Consider the following 21013-nt stretch of genomic DNA (forward strand, 5'->3'; position numbering starts at 1 on the left):
AGTGCGTCGGATACAAACTACATGACTCCCAGGATAGCTTTCTTGTGGAGGCTGCAGCCGTTTTACTCTCTAGGATAAAACCAGCTCTGGAGCCTACAGTATTTAATCTCGATGCAATATCTGTGTCGCATCCTAATTAGAAGAGTGTGAGGGTTTCAGTAAATGGGCAGTAGTGCTTCGGATACAAACTACAATACTCCCAGGAGAGCTTTTTAATGTTAAGGCTGCAACCGTTTTACTCTCTAGGATAAAACCGGCCGTGGAGCCTACAGGGCAGCTATTTCTGTGTCGCATCCTTATTAGAAGAGTGTGAGGGTTTCAGTAAATGGGCAGTAGTGCGTCGGATACAAACTACATGACTCCCAGGATAGCTTTCATGTCGAGGCTGCAGCCGTTTTACTCTCTAGGATAAAACCTGCTCTGGAGCCTACAGTATTTAATCTCGACGCAATTACTGTGTCGCATCCTAATTAGAAGAGTGCGAGGTTTTCAGTAAATGGGCAGTAGTGCCTCGGATACAAACTACATGACTCCCAAGAGAGCTTTCATGCGTAGGCTGCAGCCGTTTAACTCTCTAGGATAAAACCCGCCCTGGAGCCTACAGGGCTGCTATTTCTGTGTCGCATCCTTATTAGAAGAGTGTGAGGGGTTCAGTAAATGGGCAGTAGTGCGTCGGATACAAACTACATGACTCCCAGGATAGCTTTCTTGTGGAGGCTGCAGCCGTTTAACTCTCTAGGATAAAACCCGCCCTAGAGCCTTCAGTACTTAATCTCGACGCAATTTCTGTGTCATCTCATTATTTGAGGAGCGTGAGGGTTTCAATAAATGGGCAGTAGTGCGTCGGATACAAACTACATGACTCCCAGGAGAGCTTTCATGTGGAGGCTGCAGCCGTTTTACTCTATAGTACAAAACTCGCCCTGGAGGCTACAGTATTTAATCTCGACGCAATTTCTGTGTTGCATCCTAATTAGAAGAATGTGAGGATTTCATTATATGGGCAGTAGTAGGTATGGTACAAAATATATGTCCCCGAGGAGGGCACTTATGTGGGGGCCACAGCCGCGTTAATCTCCTGATTAATAGTTGCCCTGTAGCCTGTACTATATATTCTCGACGAAATTTCTTTGTCGCATCCTCAGTGGATTTGTGTGAGGGTTTAAGAAAATGGGTAGTATGCGTCGGGTACATATTACAAGACTCCCAGGAGAGCTTTCATGTGTAGGCTGCAACCGTTTTACTCTCTAGGATAAAAAACGCCCTTGAGCCTACAGTACTTAATCGCGACGCAATTTGTGTGTCGCATCCTTATTAGAAGAGTGTGAGGTTTTCAGTAAATGGGCAGTAGTGCGTCGGATACAAACTAAATGACTCCCCGGAGAGCTTTCATGTGTATGCTGCAGCCGTTTAACTCTCTAGGATAAAACCCGCCCTGGAGCCTACAGTACTTAATCTCGATGCAATTTCTGTGTCGCATCCTTATTAAAAGAGTGTGAGGGTTTCAGTAAATGGGCAGTAGTGCGTCGGATACAAACTACATGACTCCCAGGATAGCTTTCTTGTGGAGGCTGCAGCCGTTTTACTCTATAGTACAAAACTCGCCCTGGAGGCTACAGTACTTAATCTCGACGCAATTTCTATGTCGCATCCTAATTAGAAGAGTGTGTTGGTTTCAGTATATGGGCAGTAGTGGGTATGGTACAAAATATATGTCCCTGAGGAGGGCTCTTATGTGGGGGCCACAGCCGTGTTAATCTCTTGATTAATAGTTGCCCTGTAGCCTGTACTATATTATCTCGACGAAATTTCTGTGTCGCATCCTCAGTAGATTTGTGCGAGGGTTTAATAAAATGGGTAGTTTGCGTCGGGTACATATTACAAGACTCCCAGGAGAGCTTTCATGTGTAGTCTGCAACCGTTTTACTCTCTAGGATAAAACACGCCCTTGAGCCTACAGTACTTAATCACGACGCAATTTCTGTGTCGCATCCTTATTAGAAGAATGTGAGGTTTTCAGTAAATGGGCAGTAGTGCGTCGGATACAAACTACATGACTCCCAGGAGAGCTTTCATGTGGAGGCTGCTACCAATTTACTCTCTAATAGAAAACCCGCCCTGGAACCTGCAGTATTTAATCTCGACGCAATTTCTGTGTCGCATCCTTATTAGAAGAGTGTGAGGTTTTCAGTAAATGGGCAGTAGTGCGTCGGATACAAACTAAATGACTCCCCGGAGAGCTTTCATGTGGAGGCTGCAGCCGTTTAACTCTCTAGGATAAAACCCACCCTGGAGCGTACAGGGCTGCTATTACTGTGTCGCATCCTTATTAGAAGAGTGTGAGGGTTTCAGTAAATGGGCGGTAGTGCGTCGGATACAAACTACATGACTCCCAGGATAGCTTTCTTGTGGAGGCTACAGCCGTTTTACTCTCTAGGATAAAACCAGCTCTGGAGCCTACAGTATTTAATCTCGATGCAATATCTGTGTCGCATCCTAATTAGAAGAGTGTGAGGGTTTCAGTAAATGGGCAGTAGTGCTTCGGATACAAACTACAATACTCCCAGGAGAGCTTTTTAATGTTAAGGCTGCAACCGTTTTACTCTCTAGGATAAAACCGGCCGTGGAGCCTACAGGGCAGCTATTTCTGTGTCGCATCCTTATTAGAAGAGTGTGAGGGTTTCAGTAAATGGGCAGTAGTGCGTCGGATACAAACTACATGACTCCCAGGATAGCTTTCTTGTGGAGGCTGCAGCCGTTTTACTCTCTAGGATAAAACCTGCTCTGGAGCCTACAGTATTTAATCTCGACGCAATTACTGTGTCGCATCCTAATTAGAAGAGTGCGAGGTTTTCAGTAAATGGGCAGTAGTGCCTCGGATACAAACTACATGACTCCCAAGAGAGCTTTCATGCGTAGGCTGCAGCCGTTTAACTCTCTAGGATAAAACCCGCCCTGGAGCCTACAGGGCTGCTATTTCTGTGTCGCATCCTTATTAGAAGAGTGTGAGGGGTTCAGTAAATGGGCAGTAGTGCGTCGGATACAAACTACATGACTCCCAGGATAGCTTTCTTGTGGAGGCTGCAGCCGTTTTACTCTCTAGGATAAAACCTGCTCTGGAGCCTACAGTATTTAATCTCGACGCAATTACTGTGTCGCATCCTAATTAGAAGAGTGTGAGGTTTTCAGTAAATGGGCAGTAGTGCCTCGGATACAAGCTACATGACTCCCAGGATAGCTTTCTTGTGGAGGCTGCAGCCGTTTTACTCTCTAGGATAAAACCAGCTCTGGAGCCTACAGTATTTAATCTCGATGCAATATCTGTGTCGCATCCTAATTAGAAGAGTGTGAGGGTTTCAGTAAATGGGCAGTAGTGCTTCGGATACAAACTACAATACTCCAAGGAGAGCTTTTTAATGTTAAGGCTGCAACCGTTTTACTCTCTAGGATAAAACCGGCCGTGGAGCCTACAGGGCAGCTATTTCTGTGTCGCATCCTTATTAGAAGAGTGTGAGGGTTTCAGTAAATGGGCAGTAGTGCGTCGGATACAAACTACATGACTCCCAGGATAGCTTTCTTGTGGAGGCTGCAGCCGTTTTACTCTCTAGGATAAAACCTGCTCTGGAGCCTACAGTATTTAATCTCGACGCAAATACTGTGTCGCATCCTAATTAGAAGAGTGCGAGGTTTTCAGTAAATGGGCAGTAGTGCCTCGGATACAAACTACATGACTCCCAAGAGAGCTTTCATGCGTAGGCTGCAGCCGTTTAACTCTCTAGGATAAAACCCGCCCTGGAGCCTATAGGGCTGCTATTTCTGTGTCGCATCCTTATTAGAAGAGTGTGAGGGGTTCAGTAAATGGGCAGTAGTGCGTCGGATACAAACTACATGACTCCCAGGATAGCTTTCTTGTGGAGGCTGCAGCCGTTTTACTCTCTAGGATAAAACCCGCCCTGGAGCCTACAGTATTTAATCTCGACGCAATTACTGTGTCGCATCCTAATTAGAAGAGTGCGAGGTTTTCAGTAAATGGGCAGTAGTGCCTCGGATACAAACTACATGACTCCCAAGAGAGCTTTCATGCGTAGGCTGCAGCCGTTTAACTCTCTAGGATAAAACCCGCCCTGGAGCCTACAGGGCTGCTATTTCTGTGTCGCATCCTTATTAGAAGAGTGTGAGGGGTTCAGTAAATGGGCAGTAGTGCGTCGGATACAAACTACATGACTCCCAGGATAGCTTTCTTGTGGAGGCTGCAGCCGTTTTACTCTCTAGGATAAAACCTGCTCTGGAGCCTACAGTATTTAATCTCGACGCAATTACTGTGTCGCATCCTAATTAGAAGAGTGCGAGGTTTTCAGTAAATGGGCAGTAGTGCCTCGGATACAAACTACATGACTCCCAAGAGAGCTTTCATGCGTAGGCTGCAGCCGTTTAACTCTCTAGGATAAAACCCGCCCTGGAGCCTACAGGGCTGCTATTTCTGTGTCGCATCCTTATTAGAAGAGTGTGAGGGGTTCAGTAAATGGGCAGTAGTGCGTCGGATACAAACTACATGACTCCCAGGATAGCTTTCTTGTGGAGGCTGCAGGCGTTTTACTCTCTAGGATAAAACCAGCTCTGGAGCCTACAGTATTTAATCTCGATGCAATATCTGTGTCGCATCCTAATTAGAAGAGTGTGAGGGTTTCAGTAAATGGGCAGTAGTGCTTCGGATACAAACTACAATACTCCCAGGAGAGCTTTTTAATGTTAAGGCTGCAACCGTTTTACTCTCTAGGATGAAACCGGCCGTGGAGCCTACAGGGCAGCTATTTCTGTGTCGCATCCTTATTAGAAGAGTGTGAGGGTTTCAGTAAATGGGCAGTAGTGCGTCGGATACAAACTACATGAGTCCCAGGATAGCTTTCTTGTGGAGGCTGCAGCCGTTTTACTCTCTAGGATAAAACCTGCTCTGGAGCCTACAGTATTTAATCTCGACGCAATTACTGTGTCGCATCCTAATTAGAAGAGTGCGAGGTTTTCAGTAAATGGGCAGTAGTGCCTCGGATACAAACTACATGACTCCCAAGAGAGCTTTCATGCGTAGGCTGCAGCCGTTTAACTCTCTAGGATAAAACCCGCCCTGGAGCCTACAGGGCTGCTATTTCTGTGTCGCATCCTTATTAGAAGAGTGTGAGGTTTTCAGTAAATGGGCAGTAGTGCCTCGGATACAAGCTACATGACTCCCAGGATAGCTTTCATGTGGAGGCTGCAGCCGTTTTACTCTCTAGGATAAAACCCGCCCTGGTGCCTTCAGTACTTAATCTCGACGCAATTTCTGTGTCATCTCATTATTTGAGGAGCGTGAGGGTTTCAGTAAATGGGCAGTAGTGCGTCGTATACAAACTACATGACTCCCAGGAGAGCTTTCATGTGGAGGCTGCAGCCAATTAACTCTCTAGGAGAAAACCCGCCCTGGAACCTGCAGTATTTAATCTCGACGCAATTTCTGTGTCGCATCCTTATTAGAAGAGTGTGAGGTTTTCAGTAAATGGGAAGTAGTGCGTCGGATACAAACTAAATGACTCCCCGGAGAGCTTTCATGTGGAGGCTGCAGCCGTTTAACTCTCTAGGATAAAACCCACCCTGGAGCCTACAGGGCTGCTATTACTGTGTCGCATCCTTATTAGAAGAGTGTGAGGGTTTCAGTAAATGGGCGGTAGTGCGTCGGATACAAACTACATGACTCCCAGGATAGCTTTCTTGTGGAGGCTGCAGCCGTTTTACTCTCTAGGATAAAACCAGCTCTGGAGCCTACAGTATTTAATCTCGATGCAATATCTGTGTCGCATCCTAATTAGAAGAGAGTGAGGGTTTCAGTAATTGGGCAGTAGTGCTTCGGATACAAACTACAATACTCCCAGGAGAGCTTTTTAATGTTAAGGCTGCAACCGTTTTACTCTCTAGGATAAAACCGGCCGTGGAGCCTACAGGGCAGCTATTTCTGTGTCGCATCCTTATTAGAAGAGTGTGAGGGTTTCAGTAAATGGGCAGTAGTGCTTCGGATACAAACTACAATACTCCCAGGAGAGCTTTTTAATGTTAAGGCTGCAACCGTTTTACTCTCTAGGATAAAACCGGCCGTGGAGCCTACAGGGCAGCTATTTCTGTGTCGCATCCTTATTAGAAGAGTGTGAGGGTTTCAGTAAATGGGCAGTAGTGCTTCGGATACAAACTACAATACTCCCAGGAGAGCTTTTTAATGTTAAGGCTGCAACCCTTTTACTCTCTAGGATAAAACCGGCCGTGAAGCCTACAGGGCAGCTATTTCTGTGTCGCATCCTTATTAGAAGAGTGTGAGGGTTTCAGTAAATGGGCAGTAGTGCGTCGGATACAAACTACATGACTCCCAGGATAGCTTTCATGTGGAGGCTGCAGCCGTTTTACTCTCTAGGATAAAACCCGCCCTGGTGCCTTCAGTACTTAATCTCGACGCAATTACTGTGTCGCATCCTTATTAGAAGAGTGTGAGGGTTTCAGTAAATGGGCAGTAGTGCTTCGGATACAAACTACAATACTCCCAGGAGAGCTTTTTAATGTTAAGGCTGCAACCGTTTTACTCTCTAGGATAAAACCGGCCGTGGAGCCTACAGGGCAGCTATTTCTGTGTCGCATCCTTATTAGAAGAGTGTGAGGGTTTCAGTAAATGGGTAGTAGTGCTTCGGATACAAACTACAATACTCCCAGGAGAGCTTTTTAATGTTAAGGCTGCAACCGTTTTACTCTCTAGGATAAAACCGGCCGTGGAGCCTACAGGGCAGCTATTTCTGTGTCGCATCCTTATTAGAAGAGTGTGAGGGGTTCAGTAAATGGGCAGTAGTGCGTCGGATACAAACTACATGACTCCCAGGATAGCTTTCATGTGGAGGCTGCAGCCGTTTTACTCTCTAGGATAAAACCCGCCCTGGTGCCTTCAGTACTTAATCTCGACGCAATTTCTGTGTCATCTCATTATTTGAGGAGCGTGAGGGTTTCAGTAAATAGGCAGTAGTGCGTCGTATACAAACTACATGACTCCCAGGAGAGCTTTCATGTGGAGGCTGCAGCCAGTTTACTCTCTAGGAGAAAACCCGCCCTGGAACCTGCAGTATTTAATCTCGACGCAATTTCTGTGTCGCATCCTTATTAGAAGAGTGTGAGGTTTTCAGTAAATGGGCAGTAGTGCGTCGGATACAAACTAAATGACTCCCCGGAGAGCTTTCATGTGGAGGCTGCAGCCGTTTAACTCTCTAGGATAAAACCCACCCTGGAGCCTACAGGGCTGCTATTACTGTGTCGCATCCTTATTAGAAGAGTGTGAGGGTTTCAGTAAATGGGCGGTAGTGCGTCGGATACAAACTACATGACTCCCAGGATAGCTTTCTTGTGGAGGCTGCAGCCGTTTTACTCTCTAGGATAAAACCAGCTCTGGAGCCTACAGTATTTAATCTCGATGCAATATCTGTGTCGCATCCTAATTAGAAGAGTGTGAGGGTTTCAGTAAATGGGCAGTAGTGCTTCGGATACAAACTACAATACTCCCAGGAGAGCTTTTTAATGTTAAGGCTGCAACCGTTTTACTCTCTAGGATAAAACCGACCGTGGAGCCTACAGGGCAGCTATTTCTGTGTCGCATCCTTATTAGAAGAGTGTGAGGGTTTCAGTAAATGGGCAGTAGTGCGTCGGATACAAACTACATGTCTCCCAGGATAGCTTTCTTGTGGAGGCTGCAACCGTTTTACTCTCTAGGATAAAACCTGCTCTGGAGCCTACAGTATTTAATCTCGATGCAATTTCTGTGTCGCATCCTAATTAGAAGAGTGTGAGGGTTTCAGTAAATGGGCAGTAGTGCCTCGGATACAAACTACATGACTCCCAAGAGAGCTTTCATGCGTAGGCTGCAGCCGTTTAACTCCCTAGGATAAAACCCGCCCTGGAGCCTACAGGGCTGCTATTTCTGTGTCGCATCCTTATTAGAAGAGTGTGAGGGGTTCAGTAAATGGGCAGTAGTGCGTCGGATACAAACTACATGACTCCCAGGATAGCTCTCTTGTGGAGGCAGCAGCCGTTTTACTCTCTAGGATAAAACCTGCTCTGGAGCCTACAGTATTTAATCTCGATGCAATTTCTGTGTCGCATCCTAATTAGAAGAGTGTGAGGGTTTCAGTAAATGGGCAGTAGTGCCTCGGATACAAACTACATGACTCCCAAGAGAGCTTTCATGCGTAGGCTGCAGCCGTTTAACTCTCTAGGATAAAACCCGCCCTGGAGCCTACAGGGCTGCTATTTCTGTGTCGCATCCTTATTAGAAGAGTGTGAGGGTTTCAGTAAATGGGCAGTAGTGCGTCGGATACAAACTACATGACTCCCAGGATAGCTTTCCTGTGGAGGCTGCAGCCGTTTTACTGTCTAGGATAAAACCTGCTCTGGAGCCTACAGTATTTAATCTCGATGCAATTTCTGTGTCGCATCCTAATTAGAAGTGTGTGAGGGTTTCAGTAAATGGGCAGTAGTGCCTCGGATACAAACTACATGACTCCCAAGAGGGCTTTCATGCGTCGGCTGCAGCCGTTTAACTCTCTAGGATAAAACCCGCCCTGGAGCCTACAGGGCTGCTATTTCTGTGTCGCATCCTCATTAGAAGAGTGTGAGGGGTTCAGTAAATGGGCAGTAGTGCGTCGGATACAAACTACATGACTCCCAGGATAGCTTTCTTGTGGAGGCTGCAGCCGTTTTACTCTCTAGGATAAAACCTGCTCTGGAGCCTACAGTATTTAATCTCGACGCAATTACTATGTCGCATCCTAATTAGAAGAGTGCGAGGTTTTCAGTAAATGGGCAGTAGTGCCTCGGATACAAACTACATGACTCCCAAGAGAGCTTTCATGCGTAGGCTGCAGCCGTTTAACTCTCTAGGATAAAACCCGCCCTGGAGCCTACAGGGCTGCTATTTCTGTGTCGCATCCTTATTAGAAGAGTGTGAGGGGTTCAGTAAATGGACAGTAGTGCGTCGGATACAAACTACATGACTCCCAGGATAGCTTTCTTGTGGAGGCTGCAGCCGTTTTACTCTCTAGGATAAAACCTGCCCTGGAGCCTACAGTATTTAATCTTGATGCAATTTCTGTGTCGCATCCTAATTAGAAGAGTGTGAGGGTTTCAGTAAATGGGCAGTAGTGCCTCGGATACAAACTACATGACTCCCAAGAGAGCTTTCATGCGTAGGCTGCAGCCGTTTAACTCTCTAGGATAAAACCCGCCCTGGAGCCTACAGGGCTGCTATTTCTGTGTCGCATCCTTATTAGAAGAGTGTGAGGGTTTCAGTAAATGGGCAGTAGTGCGTCGGATACAAACTACATGACTCCCAGGATAGCTTTCTTGTGTAGGCTGCAGCCGTTTTACTCTCTAGGATAAAACCTGCTCTGGAGCCTACAGTATTTAATCTCGATGCAATTTCTGTGTCGCATCCTAATTAGAAGAGTGTGAGGGTTTCAGTAAATGGGCAGTAGTACCTCGGATACAAACTACATGACTCCCAAAAGGGCTTTCATGCGTAGGCTGCAGCCGTTTAACTCTCTAGGTAAAACCCGCCCTGGAGCCTACAGGGCTGCTATTTCTGTGTCGCATCCTTATTAGAAGAGTGTGAGGGGTTCAGTAAATTGGCAGTAGTGCGTCGGATACAAACTACATGACTCCCAGGAGAGCTTTTATGTGGAGACTGCAGCCGGTTAACTCTCTAGCATAAAACCCGCCCTGGAGCCTACAGGGCAGCTATTTCTGTGTCGCATCCTTATTAGAAGAGTGTGAGGGTTTCAGTAAATGGGCAGTAGTGCGTCGGATGCAAACTACATGACTCCCAGGATAGCTTTCTTGTGAACGCTGCAGCCGTTTACTCTCTAGGATAAAACCCGCTCTGGAGCCTACAGTATTTAATCTCGATGCAATTTCTGGGTCGCATCCTAATTAGAAGAGTATGAGGGTTTCAGTAAATAGGCAGTGGTGCGTCGGATACAAACTACATGACTCCCAGAAGAGCTTTCATGTGGAGACTGCAGCCGTTTTACTCTCTAGGATAAATCGCGCCCTGGAGCCTACAGGGCTGCTATTTCTGTGTCGCATCCATATTAGAAGAGTGTGAGGGTCTAGTTAATGGGCAGTAGTGCGTCGGATACAAACTACATGACTCCCAGGATAGCTTTCTTGTGGAGGCTGCAGCCGTTTTACTCTCTAGGATAAAACCCGCTCTGGAGCCTACAGTATTTAATCTCGATGCAATTTCTGTGTCGCATCCTAATTAGAAGAGTGTGAGGTTTTCAGTAAATTGGCAGTAGTGCGTCGGATACAAACCACATGACTCCCAAGAGAGCTTTCATGTGTTGGCTGCAGCCGTTTTACTCTGTAGGATAAAACCCGCTCTGGAGCCTACAGTATTTAATCTCGATGCAATTTCTGTGTCGCATCTTTATTAGAAGAGTGCAAGGGTTAAAGTAAATGGGCGGTAGTGCGTCAGATACAAACTACATGAGTCCCAGGAGAGCTTTCATGTGGAGGCTGCAGCCGATTTACTCTCTAGGATAAAACCCGCCCTAGAGCCATCAGTACTTAATCTCGACGCAATTTCTGTGTCATCTCATTATTTGAGGAGCGTGAGGGTTTCAGTAAATGGGCAGTAGTGCGTCGGATACAAACTACATGACTCCCAGGAGAGCTTTCATGTGGAGGCTGCAGCCAATTTACTCTCTAGGAGAAAACCCGCCCTGGAAATTGCAGTATTTAATCTCGATGCTATTTCTGTGTCGCATCCTTATTAGAAGAGTGTGAGGGATTCAGTAAATGGGCGGTAGTGCGTCGGATACAAACTACATGACTCCCAGGATAGCTTTCTTGTGGAGGCTGCAGCCGTTTTACTCTCTAGGATAAAACCCGCCCTGGAGACTACAGTACTTAATCTCGACGCAATTACTGTGTCGCATCCTAATTAGAAGAGTGCGAGGTTTTCAGTAAATGGGCAGTAGTGCCTCGGATACAAACTACATGACTCCCAAGAGAGCTTTCATGCGTAGGCTGCAGCCGTTTCACTCTCTAGGATAAAACCCGCCCTGGAGCCTACAGGGCTGCTATTTCTGTGTCGCCTCCTTATTAGAAGAGTGTGAGGGGGTCAGTAAATGGGCAGTAGTGCGTCGGATACAAACTACATGACTCCCAGGATAGCTTTCTTGTGGAGGCTGCAGCCGTTTTACTCTCTACGATAAAACCCGCTCTGGAGCCTACATTATTTAATCTCGATGCAATTTCTGGGTCGCATCCTAATTAGAAGAGTATGAGGGTTTCAGTAAATAGGCAGTGGTGCGTCGGATACAAACTACATGACTCCCAGAAGAGCTTTCATGTGGAGACTGCTGCCGTTTTACTCTCTAGGATAAAACGCGCCCTGGAGCCTACAGGGCTGCTATTTCTGTGTCGCATCCATATTAGAAGAGTGTGAGGGTCTAGTTAAGGGGCAGTAGTGCGTCGGATACAAACTACATGACTCCGAGGATAGCTTTCTTGTGGAGGCTGCAGGCGTTTTACTCTCTAGGATAAAACCCGCTCTGGAGCCTACAGTATTTAATCTCGATGCAATTTCTGTGTCGCATCCTAATTAGAAGAGTGTGAGGTTTTCAGTAAATTGGCAGTAGTGCGTCGGATACAAACTACATGACTCCCAGGAGAGCTTTCCTGTGTTGGCTGCAGCCGTTTTACTCTGTAGGATAAAACCCGCCCTAGAGCCTACAGTATTTAATCTCGATGCAATTTCTGTGTCGCATCCTAATTAGAAGAGTGTGAGGGTTTCAGTAAATTGGCAGTAGTGCGTCGGATACAAACTACATGACTCCCAGGAGAGCTTTCATGTGTTGGCTGCAGCCGTTTTACTCTGTAGGATAAAACCCGCCCTGGAGCCTACAGTATTTAATCCTGATGCAATTTCTGTGTCGCATCTTTATTAGAAGAGTGCAAGGGTTAAAGTAAATGGGCGGTAGTGCGTCAGATACAAACTACATGAGTCCCAGGAGAGCTTTCATGTGGAGGCTGCAGCCGTTTTACTCTCTAGGATAAAACCCGCCCTAGAGCCTTCAGTACTTAATCTCGACGCAATTTCTGTGTCATCTCATTATTTGAGGAGCGTGAGGGTTTCAGTAAATGGGCAGTAGTGCGTCGGATACAAACTACATGACTCCCAGGAGAGCTTTCATGTGGAGGCTGCAGCCGTTTTACTCTCTAGGATAAATCGTGCCCTGGAGCCTACATGGCTGCTATTTCTGTGTCGCATCCATATTAGAAGAGTGTGAGGGTCTAGTTAATGGGCAGTAGTGCTTCGGATACAAACTACATGACTCCCAGGATAGCTTTCTTGTGGAGGCTGCAGCCGTTTTACTCTCTAGGATAAAACCCGCTCTGGAGCCTACAGTATTTAATCTCGATGCAATTTCTGTGTCGCCTCCTAATTAGAAGAGTGAGAGGTTTTCAGTAAATTGGCAGTAGTGCGTCGGATACAAACTACATGACTCCCAGGAGAGCTTTCATGTGTTGGCTGCAGCCGTTTTACTCTGTAGGATAAAACTCGCCCTAGAGCCTACAGTATTTAATCTCGATGCAATTTCTGTGTCGCATCCTAATTGGAAGAGTGTGAGGGTTTCAGTAAATGGGCAGTAGTGCGTCGGATACAAACTACATGACTCCCAGGAGAGCTTTCATGTGGAGGCTGCAGCCGTTTTACTCTATAGTACAAAACTCGCCTTGGAGGCTACAGTATTTAATCTCGCCGCAATTTCTGTGTTGCATCCTAATTAGAAGAGTGTGAGGGTTTCAGTATATGGGCAGTAGTGGGTATGGTACAAAATAAATGTCCCGGAGGAGGGCTCTTATGTGGGGGCCACAGCTGTGTTAATCTCTTGATTAATAGTTGCCCTGTAGCCTCTACTATATAATCTCGACGAAATTTCTGTGTCGCATCCTCAGTAGGTTTGTGCGAGGGTTTAATAAAATGGGTAGTATTGCGTCGGGTACATTTTACAAGACTCCCAGGAGAGCTTTCATGTGTAGGCTGCAACCGTTTTACTCTCTAGGATAAAACACGCCCTTGAGCCTACAGTACTTAATCTCGACGCAATTTGTGTGTCGCATCCTTATTAGAAGAGTGCGAGGGTTTCAGTAAATGGGCGGTAGTGCGTCGGACACAAACTACATGACTCCCAGGATAGCTTTCATGTGGAGGCTGCAGCCGTTTTACTCTCTAGGATAAAACCCGCCCTGGTGCCTTCAGTACTTAATCTCGACGCAATTTCTGTGTCATCTCATTATTTGAGGAGCGTGAGGGTTTCAGTAAATGGGCAGTAGTGCGTCGGATACAAACTACATGACTCCCAGGAGAGCTTTCATATGGAGGCTGCAGCCAATTTACTCCCTAGGAGAAAACCCGCCCTGGAACCTGCAGTATTTAATCTCGACGCAATTTCTGTGTCGCATCCTTATTAGAAGAGTGTGAGGTTTTCAGTAAATGGGCAGTAGTGCGTCGGATACAAACTAAATGACTCCCCGGAGAGCTTTCATGTGGAGGCTGCAGCCGTTTAACTCTCTAGGATAAAACCCACCCTGGAGCCTACAGGGCTGCTATTTCTGTGTCGCATCCTTATTAGAAGAGTGTGAGGGTTTCAGTAAATATGCAGTAGTGCGTCGGATACAAACTACATGACTTCCAGGATAGCTTTCTTGAGGAGGCTGCAGCCGTTTTACTCTCTAGGATAAAACCCGCTCTGGAGCCTACAGAATTTAATTTCGATGCAATATCTGTGTCGCATCCTAATTAGAAGAGTATGAGGGTTTCAGTAAATGGGCAGTAGTGCGTCGGATACAAACTACATCACTCCCAGGAGAGCTTTTTAATGTTAAGGCTGCAACCGTTTTACTCTCTAGGATAAAACCGGCTGTGGAGCCTACAGTACTTAATCTCGACGCAATTTCTGTGTCGCATCCTAATTAGAAGAGTGTGAGGTTTTCAGTAAATGGGCAGTAGTGCCTCGGACACAAACTAAATGACTCCCCGGAGAGCTTTCATGTGTAGGCTGCAGCCGTTTAACTCTCTAGGATAAAACCCGCCCTGGAGCCTACAGGGCTGCTATTTCTGTGACGCATCCTTATTAGAAAGTGGTTGGATTTCAGTAAATGGGCAGTAGTGCGTCGGATACAAACTACATGACTCCCAGGATAGCGTTCTTGTGGAGGCTGCAGCCGTATTACTCTCTAGGATAAAACCAGCTCTGGAGCCTACACTATTTAATCTCGATGCAATTTCTGTGTCGCATCCTAATTAGAAGAGTGTGAGGGTTTCAGTAAATTGGCAGTAGTGCGTCGGATACAAACTACATTACTCCCAGGAGAGCTTTTATGTGGAGACTGCAGCCGTTTAACTCTCTAGGATAAAACCCGCCCGGGAGCCTACAGGGCTGCTATTTCTGTGTCGCATCCTTGTTAGAAGAGTGTGAGGGTTTCAGTAAATGGGCAGTAGTGCGTCGGATACAAACTACATGACTCCCAGGATAGCTTTCTTGTGGAGGCTGCAGCCGTTTTACTCTCTAGGATAAAACCCGCTCTGGAGCCTACAGTATTTAATCTCGATGCAATTTCTGGGTCGCATCCTAATTAGATGAGTAGGAGGGTTTCAGTGAATAGGCAGTGGTGCGTCGGATACAAACTACATGACTCCCAGAAGAGCTTTCATGTGGAGACTGCAGCCGTTTTACTCTCTAGGATAAAACCCGCCCTGGAGCCTACAGGGCTGCTATTTCTGTGTCGCATCCATATTAGAAGAGTGTGAGGGATTCAGTTAATGGGCCGTAGTGCGTCGGATACAAACTACATGACTCCCAGGATAGCTTTCTTGTGGAGGCTGCAGCCGTTTTACTCTCTAGGATAAAACCCGCTCTGGGGCCTACAGTATTTAATCTCGATGCAATTTCTGAGTCGCCACCTAATTAGAAGTGTATGAGGGTTTCAGTAAATAGGCAGTGGTGCGTCGGATACAAAGTACATGAGTCCCAGGAGAGCTTTCATGTGGAGGCTGCAGCCGTTTTACTCTCTAGGATAAAACCCGCCCTAGAGCCTTCAGTACTTAATCTCGACGCAATTTCTGGGTCATCTCATTATTTGAGGAGCGTGAGGGTTTCAGTAAATGGGCAGTAGTGCGTCGGATACAAACTACATGACTCCCAGGAGAGCTTTCATGTGGAGGCTGCAGCCGTTTTACTCTCTAGGATAAAACCCGCCCTAGAGCCTTCAGTACTTAATCTCGTCGCAATTTCTGGGTCATCTCATTATTTGAGGAGCGTGAGGGTTTCAGTAAATGGGCAGTAGTGCGTCGGATACAAACTACAATACTCCCAGGATAGCTTTTTAATGTTAAGGCTGCAACCGTTTTACTCTCTAGGATAAAACCGGCCGAGGAGCCTACAGTACTTAATGTCGACGCAATTACTGTGTCGCATCCTAATTAGAAGAGTGTGAGGTTTTCAGTAAATGGGCAGTAGTGCCTCGGATACAAACTAAATGACTCCCCGGAGAGCTTTCATGTGTAGGCTGCAGCCGTTTAACTCTCTAGCATAAAACCCGCCCTGGAGCCTACAGGGCTGCTATTTCTGTGACGCATCCTTATTAGAAAGTGTGAGGGTTTCAGTAAATGGGCAGTAGTGCGTCGGATACAAACTACATGACTCCCAGGATAGCTCTCTTGTGGAGGCTGCAGCCGTATTACTCACTAGGATAAAACCAGCTCTGGAGCCTACAGTATTTAATCTCGACGCAATTTCTGTGTCGCATCCTAATTAGAAGAGTGTGAGGGTTTCAGTAAATAGGCAGTAGTGCGTCGGATACAAACTACATGACTCCCAAGAGAGCTTTCATGTGTAGGCTGCAGCCGTTTAACTCTCTAGGATAAAACCCGCCCCGGAGCCTACAGGGCTGCTATTTCTGTGTCCCATCCTTATTAGAAGAGTGTGAGGGTTTCAGTACATGGGCAGTAGTGCGTCGGATACAAACTACATGACTCCCAGGATAGCTTTCTTGTGGAGGCTGCAGCCGTTTTACTCTCTAGGATAAAACCCGCTCTGGAGCCTACAGTATTTAATCTCAATGCAATTTCTTTGTCGCATCCTAATTAGAAGAGTGTGAGGGTTTCAGTAAATTGGCAGTAGTGCGTCGGATACAAACTACATGACTCCCAGGAGAGCTTTCATGTGGAGGCTGCGGCCAATTTACTCCCTAGGAGAAAACCCGCCCTGGAACCTGCAGTATTTAATCTCGACGCAATTTCTGTGTCGCATCCTTATTAGAAGAGTGTGAGGTTTTCAGTAAATAGGCAGTGGTGCGTCGGATACAAACTACATGACTCCTCGGAGAGCTTTCATGTGGAGGCTGCAGCCGTTTAACTCTCTAGGATAAAACCCACCCTGGAGCCTACAGGGCTGCTATTTCTGTGTCGCATCCTTATTAGAAGAGTGTGAGGGTTTCAGTAAATATGCAGTAGTGCGTCGGATACAAACTACATGACTTCCAGGATAGCTTTCTTGAGGAGGCTGCAGCCGTTTTACTCTCTAGGATAAAACCCGCTCTGGAGCCTACAGAATTTAATTTCGATATAATATCTGTGTCGCATCCTAATTAGATGAGTATGAGGGTTTCAGTAAATAGGCAGTGGTGCGTCGGATACAAACTACATGACTCCCAGAAGAGCTTTCATGTGGAGACTGCTGCCGTTTTACTCTCTAGGATAAAACGCGCCCTGGAGCCTACAGGGCTGCTATTTCTGTGTCGCATCCATATTAGAAGAGTGTGAGGGTCTAGTTAAGGGGCAGTAGTGCGTCGGATACAAACTACATGACTCCCAGGATAGCTTTCTTGTGGAGGCTGCAGCCGTTTTACTCTCTAGGATAAAACCCGCTCTGGAGCCTACAGTATTTAATCTCGATGCAATTTCTGTGTCGCATCCTAATTAGAAGAGTGTGAGGTTTTCAGTAAATTGGCAGTAGTGCGTCGGATACAAACTACATGACTCCCAGGAGAGCTTTCCTGTGTTGGCTGCAGCCGTTTTACTCTGTAGGATAAAACCCGCCCTAGAGCCTACAGTATTTAATCTCGATGCAATTTCTGTGTCGCATCCTAATTAGAAGAGTGTGAGGGTTTCAGTAAATTGGCAGTAGTGCGTCGGATACAAACTACATGACTCCCAGGAGAGCTTTCATGTGTTGGCTGCAGCCGTTTTACTCTGTAGGATAAAACCCGCCCTGGAGCCTACAGTATTTAATCCTGATGCAATTTCTGTGTCGCATCTTTATTAGAAGAGTGCAAGGGTTAAAGTAAATGCGCGGTAGTGCGTCAGATACAAACTACATGAGTCCCAGGAGAGCTTTCATGTGGAGGCTGCAGCCGTTTTACTCTCTAGGATAAAACCCGCCCTAGAGCCTTCAGTACTTAATCTCGACGCAATTTCTGTGTCATCTCATTATTTGAGGAGCGTGAGGGTTTCAGTAAATGGGCAGTAGTGCGTCGGATACAAACTACATGACTCCCAGGAGAGCTTTCATGTGGAGGCTGCAGCCGTTTTACTCTCTAGGATAAATCGTGCCCTGGAGCCTACATGGCTGCTATTTCTGTGTCGCATCCATATTAGAAGAGTGTGAGGGTCTAGTTAATGGGCAGTAGTGCTTCGGATACAAACTACATGACTCCCAGGATAGCTTTCTTGTGGAGGCTGCAGCCGTTTTACTCTCTAGGATAAAACCCGCTCTGGAGCCTACAGTATTTAATCTCGATGCAATTTCTGTGTCGCCTCCTAATTAGAAGAGTGTGAGGTTTTCAGTAAATTGGCAGTAGTGCGTCGGATACAAACTACATGACTCCCAGGAGAGCTTTCATGTGTTGGCTGCAGCCGTTTTACTCTGTAGGATAAAACCCGCCCTAGAGCCTACAGTATTTAATCTCGATGCAATTTCTGTGTCGCATCCTAATTAGAAGAGTGTGAGGGTTTCAGTAAATGGGCAGTAGTGCGTCGGATACAAACTACATGACTCCCAGGAGAGCTTTCATGTGGAGGCTGCAGCCGTTTTACTCTATAGTACAAAACTCGCCTTGGAGGCTACAGTATTTAATCTCGACGCAATTTCTGTGTTGCATCCTAATTAGAAGAGTGTGAGGGTTTCAGTATATGGGCAGTAGTGGGTATGGTACAAAATAAATGTCCCGGAGGAGGGCTCTTATGTGGGGGCCACAGCTGTGTTAATCTCTTGATTAATAGTTGCCCTGTAGCCTCTACTATATAATCTCGACGAAATTTCTGTGTCGCATCCTCAGTAGGTTTGTGCGAGGGTTTAATAAAATGGGTAGTATTGCGTCGGGTACATTTTACAAGACTCCCAGGAGAGCTTTCATGTGTAGGCTTCAACCGTTTTACTCTCTAGGATAAAACACGCCCTTGAGCCTACAGTACTTAATCTCGACGCAATTTGTGTGTCGCATCCTTATTAGAAGAGTGCGAGGGTTTCAGTAAATGGGCGGTAGTGCGTCGGACACAAACTACATGACTCCCAGGATAGCTTTCATGTGGAGGCTGCAGCCGTTTTACTCTCTAGGATAAAACCCGCCCTGGTGCCTTCAGTACTTAATCTCGACGCAATTTCTGTGTCATCTCATTATTTGAGGAGCGTGAGGGTTTCAGTAAATGGGCAGTAGTGCGTCGGATACAAACTACATGACTCCCAGGAGAGCTTTCATGTGGAGGCTGCAGCCAATTTACTCCCTAGGAGAAAACCCGCCCTGGAACCTGCAGTATTTAATCTCGACGCAATTTCTGTGTCGCATCCTTATTAGAAGAGTGTGAGGTTTTCAGTAAATGGGCAGTAGTGCGTCGGATACAAACTAAATGACTCCCCGGAGAGCTTTCATGTGGAGGCTGCAGCCGTTTAACTCTCTAGGATAAAACCCACCCTGGAGCCTACAGGGCTGCTATTTCTGTGTCGCATCCTTATTAGAAGAGTGTGAGGGTTTCAGTAAATATGCAGTAGTGCGTCGGATACAAACTACATGACTTCCAGGATAGCTTTCTTGAGGAGGCTGCAGCCGTTTTACTCTCTAGGATAAAACCCGCTCTGGAGCCTACAGAATTTAATTTCGATGCAATATCTGTGTCGCATCCTAATTAGAAGAGTATGAGGGTTTCAGTAAATGGGCAGTAGTGCGTCGGATACAGACTACATCACTCCCAGGAGAGCTTTTTAATGTTAAGGCTGCAACCGTTTTACTCTCTAGGATAAAACCGGCTGTGGAGCCTACAGTACTTAATCTCGACGCAATTTCTGTGTCGCATCCTAATTAGAAGAGTGTGAGGTTTTCAGTAAATGGGCAGTAGTGCCTCGGACACAAACTAAATGACTCCCCGGAGGGCTTTCATGTGTAGGCTGCAGCCGTTTAACTCTCTAGGATAAAACCCGCCCTGGAGCCTACAGGGCTGCTATTTCTGTGACGCATCCTTATTAGAAAGTGGTTGGATTTCAGTAAATGGGCAGTAGTGCGTCGGATACAAACTACATGACTCCCAGGATAGCGTTCTTGTGGAGGCTGCAGCCGTATTACTCTCTAGGATAAAACCAGCTCTGGAGCCTACACTATTTAATCTCGATGCAATTTCTGTGTCGCATCCTAATTAGAAGAGTGTGAGGGTTTCAGTAAATTGGCAGTAGTGCGTCGGATACAAACTACATTACTCCCAGGAGAGCTTTTATGTGGAGACTGCAGCCGTTTAACTCTCTAGGATAAAACCCGCCCAGGAGCCTACAGGGCTGCTATTTCTGTGTCGCATCCTTGTTAGAAGAGTGTGAGGGTTTCAGTAAATGGGCAGTAGTGCGTCGGATACAAACTCCCAGGATAGCTTTCTTGTGGAGGCTGCAGCCGTTTTACTCTCTAGGATAAAACCCGCTCTGGAGCCTACACTATTTAATCTCGATGCAATTTCTGGGTCGCATCCTAATTAGATGAGTAGGAGGGTTTCAGTAAATAGGCAGTGGTGCGTCGGATACAAACTACATGACTCCCAGAAGAGCTTTCATGTGGAGACAGCAGCCGTTTTACTCTCTAGGATAAAACCCGCCCTGGAGCCTACAGGGCTGCTATTTCTGTGTCGCATCCATATTAGAAGAGTGTGAGGGATTCAGTTAATGGGCCGTAGTGCGTCGGATACAAACTACATGACTCCCAGGATAGCTTTCTTGTGGAGGCTGCAGCCGTTTTACTCTCTAGGATAAAACCCGCTCTGGGGCCTACAGTATTTAATCTCGATGCAATTTCTGAGCTGCCACCTAATTAGAAGTGTATGAGGGTTTCAGTAAATAGGCAGTGGTGCGTCGGATACAAAGTACATGAGTCCCAGGAGAGCTTTCATGTGGAGGCTGCAGCCGTTTTACTCTCTAGGATAAAACCCGCCCTAGAGCCTTCAGTACTTAATCTCGACGCAATTTCTGGGTCATCTCATTATTTGGGGAGCGTGAGGGTTTCAGTAAATGGGCAGTAGTGCGTCGGATACAAACTACATGACTCCCAGGAGAGCTTTCATGTGGAGGCTGCAGCCGTTTTACTCTCTAGGATAAAACCCGCCCTAGAGCCTTCAGTACTTAATCTCGTCGCAATTTCTGGGTCATCTCATTATTTGAGGAGCGTGAGGGTTTCAGTAAATGGGCAGTAGTGCGTCGGATACACACTACAATACTCCCAGGATAGCTTTTTAATGTTAAGGCTGCAACCGTTTTACTCTCTAGGATAAAACCGGCCGAGGAGCCTACAGTACTTAATGTCGACGCAATTACTGTGTCGCATCCTAATTAGAAGAGTGTGAGGTTTTCAGTAAATGGGCAGTAGTGCCTCGGATACAAACTAAATGACTCCCCGGAGAGCTTTCATGTGTAGGCTGCAGCCG

This window comes from Schistocerca nitens, chromosome 4, assembly GCF_023898315.1.
Source record: "Schistocerca nitens isolate TAMUIC-IGC-003100 chromosome 4, iqSchNite1.1, whole genome shotgun sequence".
Classification (NCBI taxonomy): Eukaryota; Metazoa; Arthropoda; class Insecta; order Orthoptera; family Acrididae; genus Schistocerca; species Schistocerca nitens.